This window comes from Budorcas taxicolor, chromosome 25, assembly GCF_023091745.1.
Source record: "Budorcas taxicolor isolate Tak-1 chromosome 25, Takin1.1, whole genome shotgun sequence".
NCBI classification, from domain to species: domain Eukaryota; kingdom Metazoa; phylum Chordata; class Mammalia; order Artiodactyla; family Bovidae; genus Budorcas; species Budorcas taxicolor.
In genome coordinates, this window is record NC_068934.1 from 16,613,340 (window position 1) to 16,638,260 (window position 24,921).

Sequence of the window (24,921 nt, forward strand, 5' to 3'; positions counted from 1 at the left end):
GAGCAAACTGACTCTGCCATCACGGGTAAAAGCACGGATGAAGAAAAGTCATACCAATCCTGAAAGTTACTGTGTATGTACACACATGTGTGTATACATATACGTAAATAAATGCATGTTTCTGTGTGTGTGTATATATATGTAGAGAGAGAATGTGTGTGTGTATATATATATATATAGATAGATATAGAAAAATATCTACAGATTTATAGGTAAGTATCTTCCTGTTAGTAATGCCTTTATTGACATGGTGATGGAGAGCCCAGATAAGAGAGCGCATCACATAAAATGTCTTCAGTTACAATAAGTATCTGTTCCAGAAGAATCAAGGTTGGCATTATTCCATCCATAGGATTTTTTTTAAAAAGAGCTAAATATAAAATGTTACAGCCACACCAGGAGGTTTATTTTTAACTCACACTATTTATTTGCATCCTGCATCTTCTGTAAATGAAATGAAGCCTCAAGACACACGACTCTGCATTTTATTCTTTCGTTTCACTTTCAAAATAAGGAAGAAAAAAAAAGTGGAAAAAAGAGAGAGGCTGCATCTGAGATGATGGCATTCTGTTTCCAGCAACTTTACCAGTTATAATAATAATATAAGAAAAAACTAAATTTGGAAATCAAAAGACCAAGCTTCTATGTTTCACTCTGCTACCAATTTGCTTGGTAACCAACAAGGGGTGCGAATGTCCTCTCTCAGACCCTCAACTTTGCAATCTGTGAAATGGGCAGATGAGGGCATAGACCTCAGATCAGATAATATCTAAATGCCTTATGATCCCTAGATCTCTAAGCTTTCTTCAATGCCTGGCTTTTTTAATAATTCTTTTTAAAATTTAAGTATGTTGATGTCCAACATTATATAAGTTACAGATGTAGAACATAGTGAGTCACAAATTTTACTCCATTTATAGTGATTATAGAATATTGGCTATATCCCCTGTGTTGCATAGTGTATCCTTGTAGCTTATTTTTATACATAATAATTTGTACCTCTTAATCTCCTAGTCCTATAGAGCCCCTCTCCTCTTGACCATCCTCACTGGTAACCACCAGTTTGCTCTCTGTGTCTGTGAGTCTGTTTCTTTCTTATTACATCCACCAGTTTGTTGTATTTTTTAGGTTCTGCATATAAATGCTATCCTGAAGTATCTGTCTTACTCTATTTGACTTACTTCACTTAGCCTAATACCCTTTAATCCTTCCATGTTGCTGCAAAATGGCAAGATTTCCTTCTTTTTTATGCGTCTGTGCTAAGTCCCTTCAGTCGTGTCCAGCTTTCTGCAACCCCATGGACTGTAGCCAGCCAGGATCCTCTGTCTATGGGATTTCCCAGGCAAGAATACTGGGATGAGTTGCCATTTCCTCTTCCAGGGGAGCTTCCCGGTCCAGGGATTGAACCCACATCTCTTGTCTCCTGCATTGGCAGGCAGGTTCTTTACCACTAGCGCTACCTGGGAAACCCTCTTTTATGGCTGAGTAGTATTTCATTGTGAATATACGAGAGTGTGTGTGTGTGTGTGTGTGTGTGTGTGTGTGTGTGTGTGATATCACATCTTCTTTATCCATTCATCTGATGGTGAACAATTAGGTTGCTTCCGAATCTTGGTAGTTGTAAACAATGCTGCATCTTCAACTGATGTTTTTATTTTTAAGATAAATACGCAGGATGGAAGTGCTGGGCCGTATGGTAGCTCTATTTTCAGTTATTTTTTGGAAAAGCTCTACACTGTTTTCTGCAGTGGCTGCACGAATACATTCCCACAAGGGCTCCCTTTTCTCCACATCCTTGCCAGTATTTGTTATTTGTGTTCTTTGTGATAGCCATTCTGACAGGTGTGAGGTGTTGCCTCACACCTCTGGGTTTTATTTGCATTTCCCTGATGATTTGTGATGTTGAGCATCTTTTCTATGTGCCTGTTGGCCATCTGCATGTCCTCTTTGGAGAAATGTCTATTCAGATATTCTGCCCATTTTTAATCCATTTGTTTTGTTTTGTTTTATGTTGAGTTGTATGGGCTGTTTTTATATTTTGAATATTAGCTGCTTATCGGTCATTATCATTTGTAAATATTTTCTCCTATTCAGTAGGTTGTCTTTTCATTTTGTTGATGGTTTCCTTTGCTGTCCAAAAGCTTTCAAGTTTAATTAGGTCTCGTTTGTTTATTTTTGCTTTTATTTTCTTTGCTTTAGGAGACAGATCCAAAAAATACTGCTCTGATTTATATTAAAGAGTGTTCTGCCTACATTTTCCTCTAGGAGCCTTATGGTTTCTGGTCTTTCATTTAGGTCTTTAACAAATTTTGAGTTTATTTTTATTTATGGCGTTAGAGAATATTTTAATTTCATTCTTTTACATATAGCTGTCCAGTTTTCCTACCACCACTAATTGAAGAGATTGTCTTCTCTCCATCATATATTCTTTCCTCTTTGTTGTAGATTAATTGACCAAAGTGAGTGCATCCATTTCTGGGCTCTTTAGTCTGTTCCAATGCCTTCCCAAAGCTGGAATCACTGGGAGGAGGCAGCCTCTGAGGCCACCCCCAGGGCCAGTAATAATGCCTCTCTTGTTTCTGTTGTGGTCATTGTGAGTAGCCTTGGAAGAAAAATCCTCTTGATTCCTTTGATCTGATAAAATGAGCAATTTGTTAAAAACAGCTATCATTTATTTAGCCCTTCACTTATTGTCAGGCATTACTCTAAGTATCTTTTATGCATTATTTCCTTTAATCTTTGGAACCATCCCATGAGCTAAACTCTATTTTATTGCCATAAGGGAGAATTATTCAAATGGGGAAACTAAGAGTTGAAGAAGTACCTTACCCAAAGTCACAAACAGAGAGGGTGTCCAAACCAGGACTGGAACTCAGTGCTCATTGCTGTCACAGCCCTTGCTCTCAACATTGCATTAAATTCTAGGCGTTAGAATCTGAGTTATCTTTCTGAGGCTCTATCTCTTGGCATGGGGACACTCTGTATGCATGTCTTACCCTGGGCAGTAGAAGCGCACTCTTTTTGGCTTCCATTGTTGGGTACCAGGACATGGAAAACTCATATGCCAGGATGAGAAGTTGAGACTTATCTTGATGGAAATAAGGAGGCTTCAGAGGTTAAGACAGCATGTATCAAGATTTTCCTATCTTTATCATGATCAGTGGTCCTCTCATGAAAGCGATGGAGCTTTGCAACTCTCCACACCCCTATTTTCACAAACACTGAATGACTCCCTTTCTCCAGGCAACCCTTGTATTTCACTGCCTCTGTCTCTTCGTCTATATTGTTCCCTTACATGTTCATCCACCACCTACACAAGGGGCTTTCAAGGTCCTCCTGTATTATCTGCCCATAAGCCTACCCCTGCATCCCTGAGAAAAACTCACTTTTCTCCTGTGCTACCACAAAGAAGAGAAAATGCCTGGGGTAGGTGGGAAGAAAACAAACCTTCCTCCATACCCATTATGTGCCAGGCACTATGCCAGGTGCTTGCATTTAGTGTGCTTTCAGTTTTTCAACCACCGTGCAAATAGAAATTATCCTCACACGTGATATGAGACTCAGAGATGATATCATGTGTCCAGGGTCATTGAGCCAAACTTACTTTTCAAGATTAAAACATGGTTCCATTTGACTTCAGAACTCATGTTCCTTTAATGTAAAGAATACACATATCACATTGCATCTACAGATAGAATTCATTCCATCATAACCTCGCAAGTCGAATACTCTATTATCTCTCTTACTCAGACATGAAAACTTGGATCGGAGAGTTATTTTATCCAAACCTACTCAAGGTAGTAGACTCCACAGCTAGTCGTTGTTCTTGTTCAGTCGGTAAGTTGTGTCCGACTCTGCAACCCCATGGACAGCAGCATGTCAGGGCATCCTGTCCCTCACCATCTCCCAGAGTTCGCCCAAGTTCATATCTGTTGAATAGGTGACACTATCCAACTGCCTCATCCTTTGCAGCCCTCTTTTCCTTTTGCCTTCAATCTTTCCCAGCAACAGTGTTTTCTAATTAGCTGGCTGTTTGTATCAAGTGGCCAAATGATTGAAGCTTTAACATCAGTCTTTCCAATGAGTGTTCAGGGTTAATTTCCGTTAGGATTGGTTGATGTGATCTCTGTGCTGTCCAAAGGACTCTGAAGAGTTGTTTCCAGCACTGCAATTCAAAAGCACCACTTTTTCAGTGCTCAGCCTTCTTTGTGGTCCAACTCTCACATCCGTACATGACTACCAGAAAAATCATAGCTTTGACTAGATGGACCTTTGTTGGTGAGATGATGTCTCTGCTTTTAAATGCTGTCTAGGTTTGTCATAGCCTTCAGTGAGTAGAACCAAGCAAGTCAGAAACTAGAACAAAGGTAATACTTCTCTTATTATATACTGGTTTGGTATTATGTATTAAGCTGTGTGAAGTCCAAGCATTTTCTAGTTTTCTGACCAGACTACCTTTCTTGAGGGGCAGGTTTGTGCCTTGTTTATCTTGTATCCAGGATATAAAAATCTTAGTAACCCCAATATTTAATACATAATCTTCGCTTATTAGATATGAATTGGGTTAAAAAAAAAAAGAAAAAGAAATGTGTCATTCATCACCTTATATCAGCATGGACTTTTAGTTTCTGTGGGGTTCTCTCGGTAAACACCCATCATATCACCTTTCAGGAGCTTCACTTTCCTGATCTGAATGGTGGCGGCAGTGCCTCCTGGGTTATGCTGGATTAATTGTGCAGGCAAAGTGAGTAAGTGCTGGTAAATAATAAATACTCAACAAACGACAGGTAATATGAGAATGTGCTGAAAAGAGTGATTAAATCCTCACAAATTCTCAATGGTGTAGGCAGGTCAGAAGGCAGTTAATCCCCACTGAGAGTGAGGGAAAGGATCATAAAGCTGCAACTCTTGTAAAACACACACACATGTACACACACTCTCACACACACTCACACTTCTGGAAGAGCTGAATGGCCAATCCAGAATTTCGGACACACTGAGATCTTTATCTACCACTCCCTAGGTGCTCATAGCACCTTCTCCCCAGAAGGTGTGGTTGTTTGCACTCTTGGACTAAGGAATCTTGATGAGGAAAGTGTCCAGGGGGGAAAAAAGAACCTCAAGCTGTGTTAACAACCTAAGAATACAAACAAAGATAATCAGCCAACCAGGTCTTCACTTGGGAAAAGAATGAGGGCCCTGGACATTGCAATAATGAAGGCATCAGAAAGGGCTTCATCCGGGCTTCACCTGTGAAGTTAGGCACTCTTCTCAAGGGTGGTAAGAAGGTCTGTCTGGAGGGATGGAAGAATTTGGCATGTTGCTTCTTCTACCACTTGACAACTGAAGAGGGAGAGCATTTAGCTTGTTTTGACTTGCTCCATGTCTATTCAAGCCTCATGAAGGAATGGAAATGGGGACAGGGATGGTTAAAACCTGTAGAGGGTTGAAATAACTTCCTGTGGCTTAACTGCCCTGCGGTTTGGTCTTGCCATCCACTGGCTGTGTGCCTTTGAGCAAGTGACAATCCCTTCTGGATGTGGTGTATGAGATCAGTGTTTCCTTGGGAGTGCAGGTAATTTTAGATGTTAATATCCCTTGACTCATTATAAATTCTCTCTTTTTTTCCCCTCTCTGAACTGTGTTAAGGAGAAAGGCTCACTTTGAAGCTAGTATGATTTCAATACCCTGCTATCATGTGGGTGATCCCCTCATTTTCTTTTTCTTTTTTTAAAATTAATTAAAGAACAGATATCAGGCTCAGAAACATTAATGAATCCTATCTGTTGAGTAAAATAATCCTGGTGTTAATATGTTTACCTTTGGTGGTGGTTTAGTAACTAAGTTATGTCCCATAGACTTATGACCTCATGGACTGTAGCCCACCAGGCTCCTCCATAGATGGAATTCTCCAGGCAGGAATATTGGAGTGGGTTGCCATTTCCTTCTCCAAGGGGGCCTTTCCAACCCAGGGATCGAACTCGGGTCTCCTGCATTGCAGGTGGATTCTTTACCGACTGGCCCACCAGGGAAGTCCTGATACTGCTTTTTCATTTATTTGTTGTTCAGTCACTCAGTCGTGTCTGACTCTTTGCCACCCCATGGACTGCAGTATGCCAAGCTTCCCTGCCTTTCACCATCTCCTGGAGCTTGCTCAAACTTATGTCCACTGAGTCAGTGATGCCATCCAACCATCTCATCCTCTGTCGTCCCCTTCTCCTCCTGCCTTCAGTCTTTCCCAGCATCAGGGTCTTTTCTAATAAGTCAGCTCTTTGCATCCAGTGGCCAAAGAATTGGAGCTTCCACTTCAGCATCAGTCCTTCCAATGAATGTTCAGGGTTGATTTCCTTGAGGATGGACTTGTTTGATTTCCTTGCAGTCCAAGGGACTCTCAAGAGTCTTCTGCAACACCGCAGTTCAAAAGCATCAATTCTTCAGCACTCAGCAGTGGTCTAATTTTTAAGTAACAGAAAGTGAGTCATTTTAAACATAATATTAGGTCAACATTATAGGTGGAATTTCAGTGAATGAAATTTGGGAAACATGGTGCCAGGTGTATCTTTAAGACCTTGCTACTCTAAGTATGGTCTGCAAACTTGTAGCGCCTGGAAACTTGGAAATGCACAAAATCAGGCTGCTTCTGAGACCACAGGGTTGGAATCTTCATTTGAACTGTATTGCCCATGATTCATGAGCAGAGTAAAGTTTGAGAAACAGTACTCTAAAGGCCCTGCTAGTTCTCTCTAATCTTACTAAAATGATTGCATCACCATAAAAGAGTCTGAGGGCATTCCTTCACCCAGATTCCCTATTCCCTTTCCATTTGGTTGAGTGTTCAAAGCAATACTTTTATCGTTGCTCTAAGGCAAATGCTTCTGGGTCTAGCCCCTTAACTCTGCCACTTCCTAGTCATGTGTCCTTAAGAACTGTGCTTCATCTGAGTTTCTTGATTTTAGCTCCATTTATAAACTGGGGGTTGTGATCCTTTATTTTTACTGTGATTGCACTACACACGTAAACCCACACAAACATTCTCATGGTGCCTGGAACACAGTAGCGGGTCCATAAATAGTCACAGAGTTACTTTCCTTGACTTTCTATCCATCCCAGCAATTCTAGGTCTTTCATCTTGGTAGGAAGGAGCACATACTTCTGATGCCAGTGAGTTGCCTCGAATCTCTTAATTTGGGTTGTGACTGCCTGATGATTTAGCTGATGTCAAGTCATGGTGCTTTTGTGAGGGCGTATCCCTGTTAGCAAACCAGCTGTCAAAGGGTTCTGGCAGGTCAGGTGTTTCCACTGTGCCTATATCTGTCCAGAGTGCCCATTCAGTATGAACCAGTTTCTAGAAGAGTCTGGGCTTGGGTGAGCAGAAGACAGGGCAGGAAGAGGGACAGGACTGCTGGTGGGTTTCACACAGTTCTGGTGATCCATCCTGCATTTCTTTCATCTCAGCCAGGACCCTGGGGACCTGCAAGCTGAATATTCCATGCCTTTTTCTTTACTACCTTGAGTAAGAGAAGAGAATAAGGAAGAGTGAGGTTGGTAGACCTGATTTCCTATTTTGTGAGCTTTGGGGCAAGTTACTTGAACTTTTCTGCATCTCTATTTTCTCAATTACTTGGCCACAGAAAGGGACAATATTGGGTCATTTGCAAAGATGTGGCTGAACCTAGAGACTGTCATATAGAGTGAAGTAAGTCAGAAAGAGAAAACCAAATAATGTGTATTAATGCAAATATGTGGACTCTAGAAAAATGGTGTAGCTGGTCTTGTTTGCAAAACAGAAATAGAGACACAGACATAGATAACAAATACGGACACCAAGGGGAAGGGAGGTATGGGAGGAACTGGAAGATTGGGATTGAGATATATATGCTTCCTCAACTTGAAAAGCAGAGACGGTCAATCTGACTTCACCGGGATGTTATGAGGAATAAGGGAGACCCAGTATGTAAACAGGCTCAGCATGATGCCTGAGGCACGAACGTCAGGGTGAGGATTAAGAGAATGCAAGCAAAGTTCTTGGTGCTTGGGAGACACAACACAGGTATTCATGCAGAGGATGCTGAGGTTAGCACTTAGTCAAGCCTCACTTATTCCGTGTTGCCTTTTATAATCCCTTTTCGTTTGCTGGATCCTCATTTCCTAAACTTTTATACTTGTCATGTACCAGCACAGAGCCTCTTCTTTCCCTACACATCCCTCCCAAGGTGAGCTCATGGAATCCCCTGCTTTTAAATGCTATCTACAACTGATGATTCCCAAATTAATCTTTCTAGCCTGGAGCTCTCCCTTGAACTTGAGACTCATAAATCCAAATGCTTGTGTAATATCTTCACTTCGAAATCATAAAATCATCTTAGGTTTACCACATCCCAAACTGTGCTCTCAGTACTATCTGCACCAGTATCCTATGGGCTCTGCTCTCAGTCTGACCCCCTTTTCAGTGTCTTAGACCAAAATCACTGGAGCCCACGTGGCTGCCTCTTTCCTTCACACCCCACATCCAGTGGTCAGCAAATTCTGTTGGCTCTGTCTGCAAGGAAAGATATTTGAGAATTCAGCCACCTCTCACCATTCTAGTTCAATCAGAAGTATCTCTTTCCGGCCTTGGTCCCCTGTAACCTGTCTGCAAACCCAGTCAGGAATGTGCTTTCAAAAGCACATTCATATATGGAAGAACCACCATTTGAAATTCTCAGCATCAATCCAACTGGGAATAAAATCCAAAGTTTTCAGTACAACCCACAAGGTCTTATAGGAACCCCCTCCCCCAGCTCCACACTGCCTTTCTAAGGTTGTGTGCTCCCACTTCTCAGCCATTCTGACCCCTGTGTAGTGCCTTGAACATGCCGGCTCCCTCCCAAGGCTTTTGATATACTCCTTGCTTTGCCTAGAATATTCTTTCCCCAATTATCTGTGGGGCTTCCCAGGCGGTGCTAGTGGTAAAGAACTCACATGCCAGTGCAGGAGATGTAAAAGATGCGAATTTGATCCCTGGATCAGGAAGATACCCTGGAGGAGGGCATGGCACCCCACTCCAGTATTCTTGCCTGGAGAATCCCATGGACAGAGGAGCCTGGTGGGCTACAGTCCACAGGGTTGCAACGAGCTGGGCGTGACTGAAGCAACTTAGCACACATGCAATTATCTGCATTGCCTACTCCATGTCATTCCAATTTCCGCTCAAATGTAATGTGATTGAGAGACTTCCCATGACCACCTTATAGAAAAGAGTGCTCCCACCTCCCCTCTCTGGTGGTATCTCTCCTCCAGTAGCATTCTTCTCCATCCAGTATACTCTGTTCTCTCCATGATAAGCTCCTTGACAGGAGAGCCTTTGTACCCAGCATTGAATACCGAGCAGATATTTAGTAAATATTTACTGAATGAATGAATGAACCTCTTGAATTCTGTTTTCCTCATTGTGTGAACACTTTCGGTATGTATTACTCATGATTCTATTTCTTGTCTACCATTGCAGAAAGGCTAATATGCATAAACTGTGTTTGTGTAGGATTCACAGTTTACACACCCTTTTTTTGCAACAGTTGTTGCAGTTACTACAACTATTCCATTCATTTATCCTCATCACAACCCAATGAGAGAAAGGGATGGATATTTCACCCATATTTATGATGATGAAACTGAGGCCTGCAATAGTTCAGTTTTTGTGTATAAAGAAAATAGCACATATTATAAGGGAACAATCAGGACTTGAACTCTTGATCCAAGATTTTCTCACTGAAAGAGAGATACCTTATATTTACTGACTTGCACTGTTGCTGAGTTGATTCACCTTGAGGAGAGCATCTGTTTCCTGGGAGAAAAGATCAGTTGTACATGTTCCTTGTGTTACTCTACTTTGCCTCACACAGAGTAAAACACAGTGGGAACTCACATAATAATTGTCAACTTCAGGTCTGGATATACATACATGGGTGCATGCATGCTAAATCGCTTCAGCTCTGTCGAACTCTTTACAACCCTATGGACTGTAGCCCGCCTGGCTCCTCTGCCCACGGGATTCTTCAGGTAAGAATACTGAAGTGAGTTGCCATGCCCTCCTCTAGGGGATCTTCCTGACCCAGGAATTGAACCCACGTCTCTTGTGTCTCCTGCATTGGCAGATGAGTTCTTTATAATTAGCGCCACCTAGGAAGCCCCTGGATATACATGTCACAGAAGTGTGTTTTTCCATAATGTCTCAAAGACGCTACCCGGGAGATTTTTATCACTTTACAGGTTCAAATTCTAGATGGACTTAGTCCTCCAGGAAATAACAAACAATACTGGTGGAAAATAGAAAAAGGCAGGGTAAGAAGGAAAGAGACACAAAAAGATTAAACAGATGAGCCACTAGAAATATAAAAAAGTGTCCAAAGGGAAGCAGCCAGCCGGGACTTAATCAAGAAACATCCAGATCAGGGTTAGAGTTAAGTTTGGGTAGGCTGAGGCAGTGGAAGCTTGAACAAGCACGGGACCTACAGACAGGTAACTGGCACTCTCCTGACCAAGTAGCCAGTTTGGCTTGGATCAGAACACTTCCCGGAGACCCGGGCCAGAAGAAAATGCTGACTGAGCCAAGCAGGGCACGCTTGTGTCCAAAGTGGGGCCCTACTCCCAGAAAGGGAGCCAGGGCGAAAGTTGGGAACTGTGCTCAGAAGCCCAGCCATAGAGCAGGATGGGCTGCAACTCTGTGAGCTCGGGGTTTCTCTCATAAGCAGGTCAAGAGTGCACAGGGCAATCCCAGATCACACCCCTCAACCTCCACCTCCTCCCCCAACTCCAGATGGCTTCAAGAAGGGTCTGAGCCTACACGCTCTATTTCAGGAGAACCTTAGAGAAAAGGCACTGGGCAGGCAGATAAAAGCCTGCTTCACTCACCCAGAAGTCTGTCTGCTTCTAAGTCCTCCCTTCTAGCTGCTACCCAATCTTCTCACACAGCATCCTCCCTGTTGTAGCCCTATCTGTTTCCCAGGAGGCAGAGCAGCTCCTGGGTGGGCTCATGAGCTTGGCCCAGGTTGCGCACATCCACGTCCAGCCATCCAGTCACCAACAAATAACTTCCTGCAGGCCTATTCATCTTCGGTTTCAGCACAGTGGAACCAGGGTCTATAAATTGTAGTTGGGATTCAGGACTATTTTCTAGGTCAGGGATGCGTTGCATGTCAATAGTGGAGCCCAAAATCCATTTGCCCACTGTAGAGTGCTCAGCGGGCAGCACCCCCAACATGGACCTGGTGCCTGTAAACCTCTGCAGTGGACGGAACCACAGAGATCTGAGAAAAATGAAGGGCTGCTGAGTGGGTCCAGTGCTTCCTTTAAGGGCTCTGAAAGCATCTGCGTGCAGAGTCGAAGCTGAATTTTGCTAAAGGCAAATCTGGTGTTTGTACTGGGCTTGGTACTCCATCACAAGTGTGTTTAAGGATCTTGGGTGTAAGTTGAACATCCTGAACCTTATATGTGTGTGTGTGTGTGTGTGTGTGTGTGTGTGTGTGTATGTGCTCAGTCACGTCCGACTTTTTGCCACCCCATGGTCTGTAGCCCATCAGACTCCTCTGTCCATGAGATTTTCCAGGCAAGAATACTGGAGTGGGTTGCCATTCCCTACTCAAGGGGATCTTCCCTACCCCGGGATTGAACTCACATCTCCTGTGTCTCCTGCACTGAAGGACTTTATGGCCCTAAACACACACACAGAGGCAACAAAATCAGAAGCCGTTGAGGTCAGAACTGGTTTTAAACCCTGTCTCTGCCACTTCCTTGGGACTCAAGGGAAATTGTTTAACCCATTTTTTTCATATGTAAAAGTACTCCAGGAGGTGATTTATATTGTGTGGATAAAACAAGATGAAATCAAATTGTCTGATATTCAACAATGTGAAGCTTGTTTAAAATTAGAAGTACTTGTGTGGAAATGCAACAAGGCTTAGACCGGCAGAATACCGTGGGGAAATTAAAGGAGGAATTTGAAATCAGACCCAACTGTGTGTGAATCTTGGTTCTTCCATTTATTGTACGGTAACCTTGAGTGTGTTATTTACTTTTCCATGACTAGGGGATAATTGTGTCGCCTGTGTCATAAAGTTGTTGATCTGACTAGAAAATGTGATGCCTTTAAAGTAGAAAGTGTGAGAGCTTTTGCATAGTAAGACCCTAATAAATGTGAGATATTGTTATGTCTTTACTGGGCAACCTAACTCTTAAACTCAGTTTAATGAGACATATTTTAAAAGGCTAACCTGTGTGTATGTAATTTATAGTTATATATTTATTATTGGGGAAAAATAACATAAAAATAATCTTCGGTTGAATTGTTAATCCAACTGAGTGGAACCTGGGTTTATTGGCTCTTTATTAGAAGTGTGGGTGCTGCACGCTATGATGGATACAAAGACGAAGAAGGAAGAAAAATAAAATTGATATGCCAAGCACTGTGCTAAGAGCTCTCAAACAGATCATTTCATTTGAGTTTTTCATATAATTTATATTAGTTCTGTGAGGAAGAACAATTCATGGTCACTGGGGAAAGGTAGAGAAGTGAAAAAAATTATAAAAATAAAAAAACCCACCCCTGCCATAACCACTGTTAGTTATCTGCTGTATATTGCTTCTGTCATTTTTTGATGCAAAGTTCATGGTTTATTTAAACCTTAATTTCCTTATCTGTAAAACAAAAAGAATACTCCCACCCCCCAGAGTTTTTAGACAACAAATGAGACCCTTTAAGAAACGAATCTCAGTTCCAGGCAGTTGGTAAAAGCTCAATAACTTTCCATGTTCTTCAGATTCTCTTGCATGTGATTGGTTTCATAGTTTTTAAAAACTAGCATAGGCACAAGAATATGAGGACATGAGGTGGTCATTCAGAGGGGTTGCAAAGCCCAAAGATAGCTTGGGTACCTCTTTATAATTTACTCAAAGCGTCTTAGTGGGTATTGGATAAAAGTTCTGATTTTTAAATTAAAAACCATACAATTCTTGGGATGCAAAATTTTCCCTGATTTTTAAGATAAGAGACTGCAAAGAAACCTCCTGCTTATTTGTGGCAGGCCAGTTCAGACTGCATCTCTGGCCCATGGGGTAAGTTTCTTCTCCATCATGATGGACTTTCCATGGCAAAGTTCAAGGGGAGGGATCCAGAGTCGTGGAAGGTTTTAAGCAGAGACACTAAGGTGGTCTGAGTTAGGTGTTAGACTACTGTGGTGCTGATGTGGAAGACAAATTGGAGGGATTATCATGAAGGAAAAGCTTGCTGTGAAGTTAGTGTCATGGACTGGGTTGGAAGTGGTGAGAGTGAGAACCAGGAAAAGGGAATGAAGAGGAAGGGAGGGAGGTGGAAGGTTCTGAAGACAGGCAAAGGAGAAATTCATTGCTCCCCTGTGGAGAAAAATGGATGGGCGAGAAGATTCCTAAAATGATTCCTCGGTTCTCATCGGTTAGGTGGTAGACCTGGAGGGAACATGGACTGATAAAGATGATACAGATATGCACAGTTATTGGGTACACATGAGTATTGGTGGTAACCAGCAGAGATCTAGCTGTTTTATGATGAAATTTCTCAGCCACCCTGCCACTTAAGTGAAACTAAACTGAATTCTTCATATGTATTCCAAATAAATGAAAAACCAAAGTTCCTATTTCTTGAAATTGTATTTCTGTGGAAATTATTTGAAGAACCATACTGTCCTAAACAGGCCAGAAGTTCATAATTGTCTGCTTTAATCACTAGCTTTTAGTTAGGTGAGGGAGAAAGCCTGTGGCTTTGGGGAATCCTTAGATGAAGCTGGCACGTTCTCAGAGCCTCTGTGAGAGTGTTTGCTTTTGCTGCAGAAATGAGAGCAGAACCGCATTTTGGGACCTGAGCCCACTGATGTGAGGGCACGTTCTCTCTTTGACAATATCAGGGCAAAAATTAAACATTCATAATATGGTAATTAAGAGCTGAATAATTTACTCTAAACCAATAAACTAGACGTTGGTAATATGATAGCTCCAGAATGAATCACAGTGGAGGAAAAAATAACACTGTTTATTGATTACTATGAGGCTGGACAGTAAACTTGGAACCCATTTCCTCTCTTATGACTACAGTTTGGAAAAAGAATATTCCCCCAAATCCACAAGTGTTCATCCAGGAATCCACCACACAGCACCCCAGTCCCCAGTGATAAGCTGTGTGACCAGGCACAAGTCACTCAACTAATTTGTGCCTCAGTTTGCAAATCTGACACTAGGCATGAATAATTCCTGTCATGTCAATAACAGTCTCACAGTTATTGAGTCTCACAATAGTCTCTCATCTAAAAGCAGGCAGCCCGGTCTTCCTACTTGCAGAACACCTAATGCTGGATTCTTTCAAGATGTTCATCACTGTGACTGCTCTGCAGGGATGCTCATCTGCCTTCTTGTAACACTTGGGTCCACTAGCACAAGGAAAGGAAACTATGTGATGAAGCAGACACTTTTGAAAGTCTACCAAACCTTGTAAATCCACTTAGCAATGTGACAATAATCACAAATACTGCTGGGGTTGCATCACAATCAAAGATATGTTCAGAGCCCATCAGAATCGCCAATGAAAAGTAGATCAGAGGAAGCGAATGTTTTCCTTTTCTCTTTCTATGAGAACTTTTAAGGTTCTTTTGGTCAGTAGGGCCCATGTTTATATACTGCATTCTTTTAATTCACCATCTTGCTTTGAAACTCCCCAGAGTATATCTCTTTTGGAGCCCAGATTCTCCGTATATCCTGAAAGTACCCTGTTGGACAGTTCACTAGATGACCAAGTTACACATTCAAGGTTAAGAGGCAGGTCAGTGCCTCCAGTGCATGAGTCAAGGTCACTGAGAACAGACAACATGAATAGCAGGCGGAAGTGGTATAATGTTTGCTTGCAGCGGTACAGAAGGAGTGCACACAGTCCCTTCTCTTGCAAAGTGTTGGTCACCCATGGCCAGCAGATCTACTGCAGCCAATGCAGGAGATGTAGCTATGCAGAGTCCACTCATCTGTTGTTCAGTCACTAAGTCATGTCTGACTCTTTCCAACCCCATCTACTGCAGCACATTAGGCTTCCCTGTCCTACACTCACTCCCAGAGTTTGCTCAAACTCATATCTATTGAGTTGGTGCCGTCTATTGAGCTGATGCCATGCAACCGTCTCATCCTCTGTTGCCCCCTTCTCTTCCTACCCTCAATATTTCCCACCATTAGTCATTTCCAGTGAGTCAGCTCTTTGCATCAAGTAGCCAAAGTATTGGAGCTTCAGCTTCAGCATCAGTCCTTCCAATAAATGTTCAGAGTTAACTAGCTTGATCTTGCAGTCTAAGGGACTCTCAAGAGTCTTCTCCAACACCACAGTTCAAAAGCATCAATTCTTCAGTGCTCAACTTTCTTTATAGTCCAACTCTCACATCCATACATGACTACTGGAAAAACCATAGCTTTGACTAGATGGACCTTTGTTGGCAAAGTGATGTCTCTGGCATTAATACACTGTCTAGGTTTGTCATAGCTTTTCTTCCAAGGAGCAAGCGACTGCACTGGTGGCTGCAGTCACCATCCACAGTGATTTTGGAGCCCCCCAAAATAAAGCCTGTCACTGTTTCTTTTGTTTCCCCATCTATTTGCCCTGAAGTGATGGGACTGGATGCCATGATTTTAGTTGTTTGAATGTTGAGTTTTAAGCCAACTTTTCACTCTCCTCTTTTTGCTCTCACTCTTATAGCAGTGGAAAGACCTCAGCACCACCTCTGGTGGTGGTCTTAAATGCAGAAACCTGGGGGAGTGCCTGAAGGCCAGTGACACAGGCACTGAGTGGAACACAGGAAAATATATCAGATTTGAAGCAAGGAGAGAACTCTTACATGAGGCAGAAGCCCAGCACAGGCTGGGTGGGCTCTTATCTCTTAGGAGCATTCCAAGCCCAAGGCCCTTTCTTATGTAGCTGACTGGGTGTTGAGAGGCTGCAGGCATAAGCCCACCTTTCCTAACACACCTCAGTTCAGTTCAGTCACTCAGTTGTGTTCAACTCTTTGTGACCCCACAAACCGCAGCACGCCAGGCCTCCCTGTCCATCACCAACTCCCAGAGTTTACTCAAACTCATGTCCATTGTGTCAGTGATGCCATCCAACCATCTCATCCTGTCGTCCCCTTCTCCTCCTGCCCTCAATCTTTCCCAGCATCAAGGTCTTTTCAAATGAGTCAGCTCTTTGCATCAGGTGGCCAAAGTACTGGAGTTTCAGCTCAGCATCAGTCCTTCCAATGAACGTTCAGGACTGATCTCCTTTAGGATGGACTGGTTGGATCTCCTTGCAGTCCAAGGGGCTCTCAAGAGTCTTCTCCAACACCACAGTTCAAAAGCATCAATTCTTTGGTGCTCAGCTTTCTTCACAGTCCAACTATCACACCATACATGACTATGACAACACACCTCCAGATCCTCCTAGACCTTTCCTACGTTCCCATAAGTGATGCTCAGCAAAACTTAGATGCAGGGGGAGAGCTCCATCTGAGTGTAATTTGCCCTTTATTCTGCTTCATTGAGGAAGGTGGTATTGAAGTCTGGAGTTCTGAAGGAGGATCCTGAGACAGCACTGCACCGGACCTCTGCACAGTAGCATATTCCCTGTGTGTTTCTCTGAGAAATAAGTAGATAACTACTGTGTTCGGAAACAGTGCTTGACCCAGGGTCAAGGTCATCACATGGCATTTCTGGAGATTATCAGTATTAAAGATCAGAGGTTGTTAGGGTAGATGAATGACCTTGCTTCAGGGAACTTAGGTTAGTGGGAGAGACTGTCCTGTAAGTGACTAAAGTCCAGGGGGGACTAAAATGAACAGCTTTACAGACACAGAAGCAGGGAAAGCATTCTACTGAAAATGTGTAGATTTCAATAGTTGGAGGTTGAGCACTGAGCTCTTCTAACCAGAAGAAATAACGTGAACAGAGAGACTGATGAGCGTGGGGATGGTGTGTTGAGAAAAAGTCACAAGCCCCTTACCTGGAGCGTGAAGGGATATAAAGAAATGGTGAAGGAGGGGGTAGGCAGGCCCAATCCTTGAGTGCCTGAAAAGCCAACACCAGACTCATGAAAGTATCTGAAGCCTACCGTGTAACGAAGAGCCATTGTTTTGGGGAGGAGGGTAAGGCTGTGGCCCAGGGAGGTGAGTGTGGGTGGAGGACTCCTTCCGAGATTCCTTGGGGTCATCTTCAAGCCTGCCTGCTGGTCTCCTCTGATAATCTGCCAGCCTCCCTGCTGGAGTTCTCTTAGCCTGAATGGCACACAGTATGTACATAAGAAATAGTTTTTGAAAAAATAATTGAATAATCATCATTAGCTTTTTCCTCCTCAGTACATCAGGAAGAAAGAATGTCCCGTGTGATTTAAATGGCTGGTTTGGGACAAAGAGGGGCAAATCCCAGTTCCAGCTCTGGAGTCTACAACTACTGTGAGGTCACCTACGCTCCCCGGGTCTATTAGCTCTCAGAAATGGAGGAAATAAAGACAACTTGCCTACGAGAGCTTTAGAATGAGGAAACTAATTAAAATTCCACTTGCAAAATCTAAAGGAAAACACTAAAAGCCAGTTCTCAGAATCCAAGGTCAGATACACTTACATATATACACACACACACACACACACACACACACACACACATCAGTCTGGATGAGGTGGCCTAGACTTCTCACCGGTTTTTTTACCTGCTGTCTAAGAGATGAGAGGGGGAAAATGTCCTTTTAATGTGTTTCTTGTTGCAGAGACCATGCTTTTAAAGATTTTACGTGTCAAATAGCCTGCATTTATTTAGCAATAACTAATTTGTCCCATTATTTTTTATTAATCAAAGAAACATATCAGCCAATCAGAATTTATGATGTGCCAGCAACAAATTACTACCCATTAATTTGATATATTCCAGCCAAAAGCAAAGCAATTTGTCATTTTAACTAACCTTAATCAGAGTAAATATATTGTTTGGTAACCTTTTAGGAACGTAGAAAATAATTTTCAGTTCCCATTACTGTCTTTAAAAGTTCCAGTGCATCTTGGAATTCTCAGTTGAGTGTAAAGGGCTCAGTCCCTCTACTTGTACACAAGAGAAGAGAAAAAACTAACCAACCTCAAATGACCACACTTAGCTGAATGTGTTAGTAATAAACAATGTGGTCCTTGCCTTAAAGGAGTTAGAGATTCGTTCAATGATAAGCAAATACTTATTGTACATCTGTTACATGTAAAGTGCTTTGCTAGGCACTGGATATCAAAGGTAGATGGATGTTCTTTCAAGAAGTTCACAATTCAGTGCAGTATTCCAAACCATTCACACAACACACCCAAAGAACATAGAGCACTCTTGTCAGTATAACAGACTTCTTGCAACAATAGCTCCTGTAGAAGCGGAGGGGGAGGTAGGACCCTGCCAGGGAATCTCAATAGTGGATTAAGAGAAGAATGGTCCAGTTAATTAAAGTACCCATCCCCACCACACAGACATGCACCCTCCAAACCTCCTGAGCGGGTTCTGATGTGGCCCCAGCATGACAAAAGAATCACCAATTCAGTGTGAAAGATGGTCACAGAGGGACTTTTCTGAGGACATTTGAAATGAATGGAGAGGCTAGAAGCATAGGGTCACTAAAATCAAGAAGGAAGGTTATACACCTCTGAATTATGATGGTGGGCTGAAAAGGAAAGGACAAATATGAAAGGCATTTCTGGGATTGGATGGAAATAATTGGGGATGTGAATATAGAAGAAGATGAGGTGGTTTAAAGCCTTGGTGTCAGGGAGTTTGATCCTAATCGGAGATTTCCTTGATCAGGTTGAGAGCTTGGGAGAAGGAACTGATATGAGAGAAGAGAAGGAAGGGACACGCCTGGCTTTGCATGTGTTCTGCAATGTAACAGACCTGTCATTTTCCGAGCATGGTTTTTCAAGACAAAATCAAGTCATGATTCTGATCCTACTGTCTGAGTCCTAGAGCAAGGTACTCTCTCTGTACCTAGCAACCGGATTATGTTCCTCCCCTGTAAGATGGGGTCGATAGAGTTTATCCCAAAAGAGTTGGCATATGAAGGACTGTCACAAGCTTCCACATAGCAACTGCTCAGCAAACATCTCTTCTCTCCCCTTGTTGCTGTCTTTCCAGATTCGCATGCTTAGAGAATTAACCGTTATGTACAGGGATGTACTCCACCAAGACCTCTTGAACTGCTGGTAATTCCCAGCAAACTTTAGAAAAGACCATCATGTTGTTCATATCTTTGTCTTCAGCCTCTATCCAGCTTCTCTCACAGGAATCACCAGATTGCCCGGCAAGGACTAAGTTATTAAATATCCCCGAAGTCTTTGGTGTGTTTACGGACCTGTCAAAGACAAATGTACCTTCTGCCATTCCAGTCACCAGAAATGTGTCTGAGTTTTCATGCACTGTCCCAGTAAGTTACCTGCTGTGTCCACTTCCAAGTGAAGCCTTGTTTACATAGCTTTTGAATTAAAGAATTGCAAACGCCAAACCTAATCCAAGTGGACTGCTAAGAAAGTGAAGAGAGAGGTGTCAGAAGGGTGTTTTTGTAATGACCATATCTGAGGATTTGACACGGCATAACAGGGCTTTGGGGCTTCCCTTGTAGCTCAGTCGGTAAAGAATCTGCCTGCAGTGCAGGAGACCCAGGTTCGATCCCTGGATTGGGAAGATCCCCTAGAGAAGGAAATGGCAACCCACTTCAGTATCCTTGCCTGAAAAATCTCATGGAAAGAGGAGCCTGGTGGGCTGCAGTCCATGGGGTCACAAAGAGTTGGGCATGACTGAGCAACTAACACTTACTTACTTACTTACTAATTTACTTACTTTGACTTAGAAATTCAGAAGTTTATTGAGATAAGATGAAATGAGGCAGGTTTCCTCCTTCATTGCTCCAAGCATCTCCTGCTTTCCCTTGCTTCATGTCACCTCAAATATTTCCAGCAGTGATTTTATGTTCCTCCTTACACCTTCTTTTTTTTTTTGACGTTGAAGTAGAGTTGATGCAGAATACTATATGTTAAATGTGTACAATGTAGTGAGTCACAATTTTTAAACTTTATATTCCATTTATAGTTATTACACAAAATTTGTACCTTCCCCATGTTGTACAATATATCCGTGTAGCTTATTTTATACATAATAGTTTGTACCTCTTAGCCCCCTATTGCCTTTCTCCCTTCCCTCTCCGCACTGGTGGTGGTGGTTTAGTTGCTCAGTCATGTCTGACACTTGTAACCTCTTGGACTGTAACATGCCAGGCTCCTCTGTCCATGGGATCTTCCAGGCAAGAAAATGGGAGGGGGTTGTTGTTTCTTTCTCCAGGGGATCTCTCCAATACAGAAACCCACCCCAGGTATCCTGCGCTGCAGGTGGTCTCCTGCATTACAGACATATTCTTTATAGTGTGAGCCACCAGGGAAGCCCCTCTCCCCACTGGTAACCACTAATTTATCCTCTGTATCTGCGAGTCCTTACAATTTCTGTTAGTTACATCATAGGCGTTTGGGCTTGAGAGTCAAGAAGTTGGTTGTTATCTATAGGCAAAAAATTGGAAATTTAAAATTGAGTTTGGAACTTGGGTTTTCACAACTCAGGCAGAGATGCTTGCCCCAGAGCAAGTCACAAAGTCCGAAAGATGAATGGTGTGTGACTAGTCTTAGCTTTCTTATCTGCAAACTGGAATAATAACCAAGTCTTTTCCCTGAGGTGAGCATACTTATTATCTTAAAGTTGTCATACCTTTTTGATGCTTTCTCTATAACTGTATCTTGGGTTTCATTCATAGTGTTTTATGTGGTGGTTACAATCTAATTTCCTTGATCAATTCTGATAGTTCTATTTTATTGATCTTTTCAAGAAAAAACTGTCTTTCTTATTTCTTTGTTTCTGGAATATTAAGTCTTGTCTTATCTTTATCTTTGTAATTTCTGATTTTTTTTTTCTACTATACTTCTCCTAACTTCTAAGGTAGACAGGTAGCTAGCTAATTTTAAAGCTTCTTTAAATATAAATATTTCAGGCTAAAATTATCCTTGCAGTGCCAACCTGCAAAATTTTATATATCAGATTTTAATTATTTATCAATTCTTAATATACATATACCATGTGTTTTATATATTTAAATTTTTTTCATTTTATCTTCTTTGTCCCATGAGTTATTTAGAATTGTTCTATTTTTTTATTTCAAATATATGGGAATTTTGTGTTTATATATTTCCTATTGACTTGTAATTTAATTGCATAGAGGTCAGAAACCATGTTCAGTATGGTATCAATTATTTTTAATACAATAAGTTTTGTTTTATATAGTAGAACATGGGCATCTGTTTATTTTAGTACACAGTTTTGTAAATATTTCATGGGTTTTTTAGAAGAATATAGACTTGCTAATAGACATGATAAAATAATTTATACATCTTTTAAATCAAGCATTTTAATTATAATTTAGTTCTTCTAAATTTCATTATTTGGAGTAGGGTTTCTGTTTGATCTATCAATAATTAAGAGAGATAGGTTTAATTCTCTCATGATGGTGTTAGAATTGTCAATTTCTCAGGGTATTTCTACCAAATTTTGCCTAACATAGCTAAAATTGTTGGGATATAATATATACTTCATTATGTGTATATATGTTTAGATTTTTCTATATTACTGGCAAATAATTTTTGCCTTTATATAACCTTCTCTGTTTTTGGTATTTCCCCCATAAGTTATGTTTCATATTTTTCTTGGTATATGTTTATCAGCTGTGTTTTCATCCTTTTACTTTCAGCCTTTCTGTATTCTAATGCTATATCTGTCTCTTAAAAACAATATATAAATGAAAGTTTAATAGCTCCAACTTTTACCTTGTTCAGGTTCAATGAGGGGTGTGGTTTTTTTTGTTTCGGATGGAGGATATTTACTTTACAATGCTGTGTTGGTTTCTGCTGTACAACGACATGAATCAGCTATGTGTACACATATATCCCCTCCCTCTTGATCCTTCCTCCCACTCACCCCCAGCCCACCCCTCTAGGTTGCCACAGAGCACCGAGCTTTGCTGCACAGCAGCTTCCTCCTACGTTACACACGGTAGCATATACAGGTCAATGCGGGTCTCTCCAACTGTCCCACTCTCTCGGGGGTTGTACTTATTTTACCTTTTTTTTTTTTTTTAATTGTCCTGCTTTCCAGATCTTCATGTTTTTCTTACTTTTTATTCTTTAATTGGAGGACTACTACTACTATTTTAGTTTCGCTTTTTATAGCCTCTAATATCAGACTTTATTTTATGCAGAGTTTTCCTATTGACATATCGACATATTTACCCACTTATTTGCTTCCATTTCTTTTAACATCTTCCCTCTAAGATGATTTTCTTTCCTACTGAAGTTCCTTTAATTAAGGACTGTTGCCCGGCACACTTGGCTTTTGTTTCTGTGAAATCGTCTTTACCGTAAGAGAGTTTTCCTGGTTACCAACGTCTAGACTGAGGTTTGTTTCCTCTCCGCATTTTAAGGTGACTCTTTCACTTGCTCTGGCTTTCGTCATGTTGTCTGTCTGTCTGTCTGCCATCCTTCTATGAGAAATCTGTCTTTTATTTTTCCTTGGTTGCTTTAAGATCTTCTCTTGTTTTCTGGTGTTGTGTATTTTCATTTCATTATGGCTAGAGCTGTGTTTCTTTTTATTTATCCAGCTTGACAAATGTTATCCTTTCTGTTATCCTTTCTGAATTCATTTCATTCACTAATTCTGGAAATTTTGGTCATTTTCTCTTCACAAGATTTCTTTCTGTGCTTTTTATTCTATCATCCTGGCACTGGGCACATTAGATATACCTATTATGTCTTCCATGCGTCTTCCCCTCTCTTCATGTTTTCCCCTGTCTCTCTCTGCTGCATTCTGCCAGCTTTCCCAGAAGACAGAAAACTATCTCTGGATTAGTTCTTTAGGTGTCTGGAACTCTTGAGAGCCGATTTGATTGACTGTAGTCTGTTCACATTGTGGAGGCCTTTGTTGGGATTCTTTATTTCAGCAAGAATTTGATTTGTTTCTGCTTGGACCTCTGGAATCCCTCTTCAGGTTCCCTGGAAGTTGCCCTACCTGCCAGTGGCATGGGTGGGGTCTGGAAGTTTTCTCTAATTCCTGAGAACCCAGAAATACCTTTCAATGGACTATTTTACTAAGTTCCTAGTAGTTTTGAAGTAGGACCTGTGAGCGTATCTGGTCTACAACATTGCCAGGAGCAGGAATCTGACCTTAGCACTCTTTACATACCCCAGATAAAGCAGCATTTGGGTTCTCCAGGAAAATCTTTAAAGTCCTGGGCCATGGTTTTGTATTTGTAACCTCCCTTCCTTATTTTGAGGCTTGATACCCCTGGAGTGTTCATGGAAGCAATTGGAAAACATAATCCAGAACTTCAGTTGGGAAAAAAAAAAAAAAATAGGCCCTCTCAGTGAGTCATAAGATGCTCTTTGAATTTACTCTACAGCACATTCAAATGGCAAATGGCATTCAAATGGCCTCCTAGCTTCCCCTCCCAGTCATCAGTGACAGGGAATTTACTGTTCATGAAGAAGACCATTTATTCATTCTTAAATTCAGCCACAGCTAGCTCACTCTATCTACCTATCTACTTCTCTCTCTCTCCATCCATCCATCTATCTACCTATAAAGAGATTTGCTACAAGGAATTGGCTTGTCCAACTGTGGGAGCTGGCTAGACAAGTTGAAAATCCATAACACAGGCCCTCAGGAAAGGCAGGCTAAAAACTCTCAAGCTGGAGCCAAAGTTTCAATCCACAGGCAGAATTTCTTCTTTAGAGATGCTTCAGCTCTGCTCTTAAGGTGTTTCATCTGATTGAATCAAGCCCATCCAGATTTTTTAGGATAATTGAAATCAACTGATCATAGGTGTTCATCACATCTACAAAATACCTTCACAGCAACACCTAGATTAGTTTCCAGTTGAATAACTGGGACAGTGAATGTAGCCAAATTAACACATGAAATCAGCCTTTACATGCGCCTTCTCTGCCATGGGAATTCCGTTAGGCATTGTGCATCTGATATATTCACACCTTGTAATGATCCTCGATTTAAACACTACTCTTCCTCTTTTAAGGATGACAAAATTACCAATCAGGAAAATTAGGCAATTTAATACTCATTTTGTATAATATCATAAAAGAAACAAATCACCAGTCCAGCTTCGATGCAGGATACAGGATGCTTGGGGCTGGTGCACTGGGATGCCCCAGAAGGATGGTACAGGGAGGGAGGTGGGAGGGGGGTTCAGGATGGGGAACGTGTGTATACCCATGGTAGATTCATGTTGATGTATGGCAAACCAATACAATATTGTAAAGTAATTAGCCTCCAATTAAAATAAATAAATTTAAATTTAAAAATAAATAAATAATAATACTCATTTTGTTATTATTAATGTTATTGTTATTCAGTCACTCAGAAATGTCACACTGTTTGTGACCCCATGGACTGCAGCACATCAGGCTTCCTCCCCTGTCCTTCACTATCTCCCAGAGTTTGCTCAAACTCATGTCCATCAAGTTAGTGATGCCATCCAACCATCTCATCCTCTGTCACCCCCTTCTCCTCCTGCCCTCAATCTTTCCCAGCATCACGGTCTTTTCCAAAGAGCTGGTTCTTTGCATCAGACGGCCAAAGTACTAGAGCAACTTCAGCATCAGTCCTTCCAATGAATATTCAGGGTTGATTTCCTTTAGGATTGATTTGTTTGATTTCCTTGCAGTCCAAGGGACTCTCAAGAGTCTTCTCCAATACCTCAATTAGAAAGCATCAGTTGTTCACTGCTCAGCCTTCTTTATGGTCCAACTCTCACATCCAAACATGACTACTGGAAAAGCCATAGCT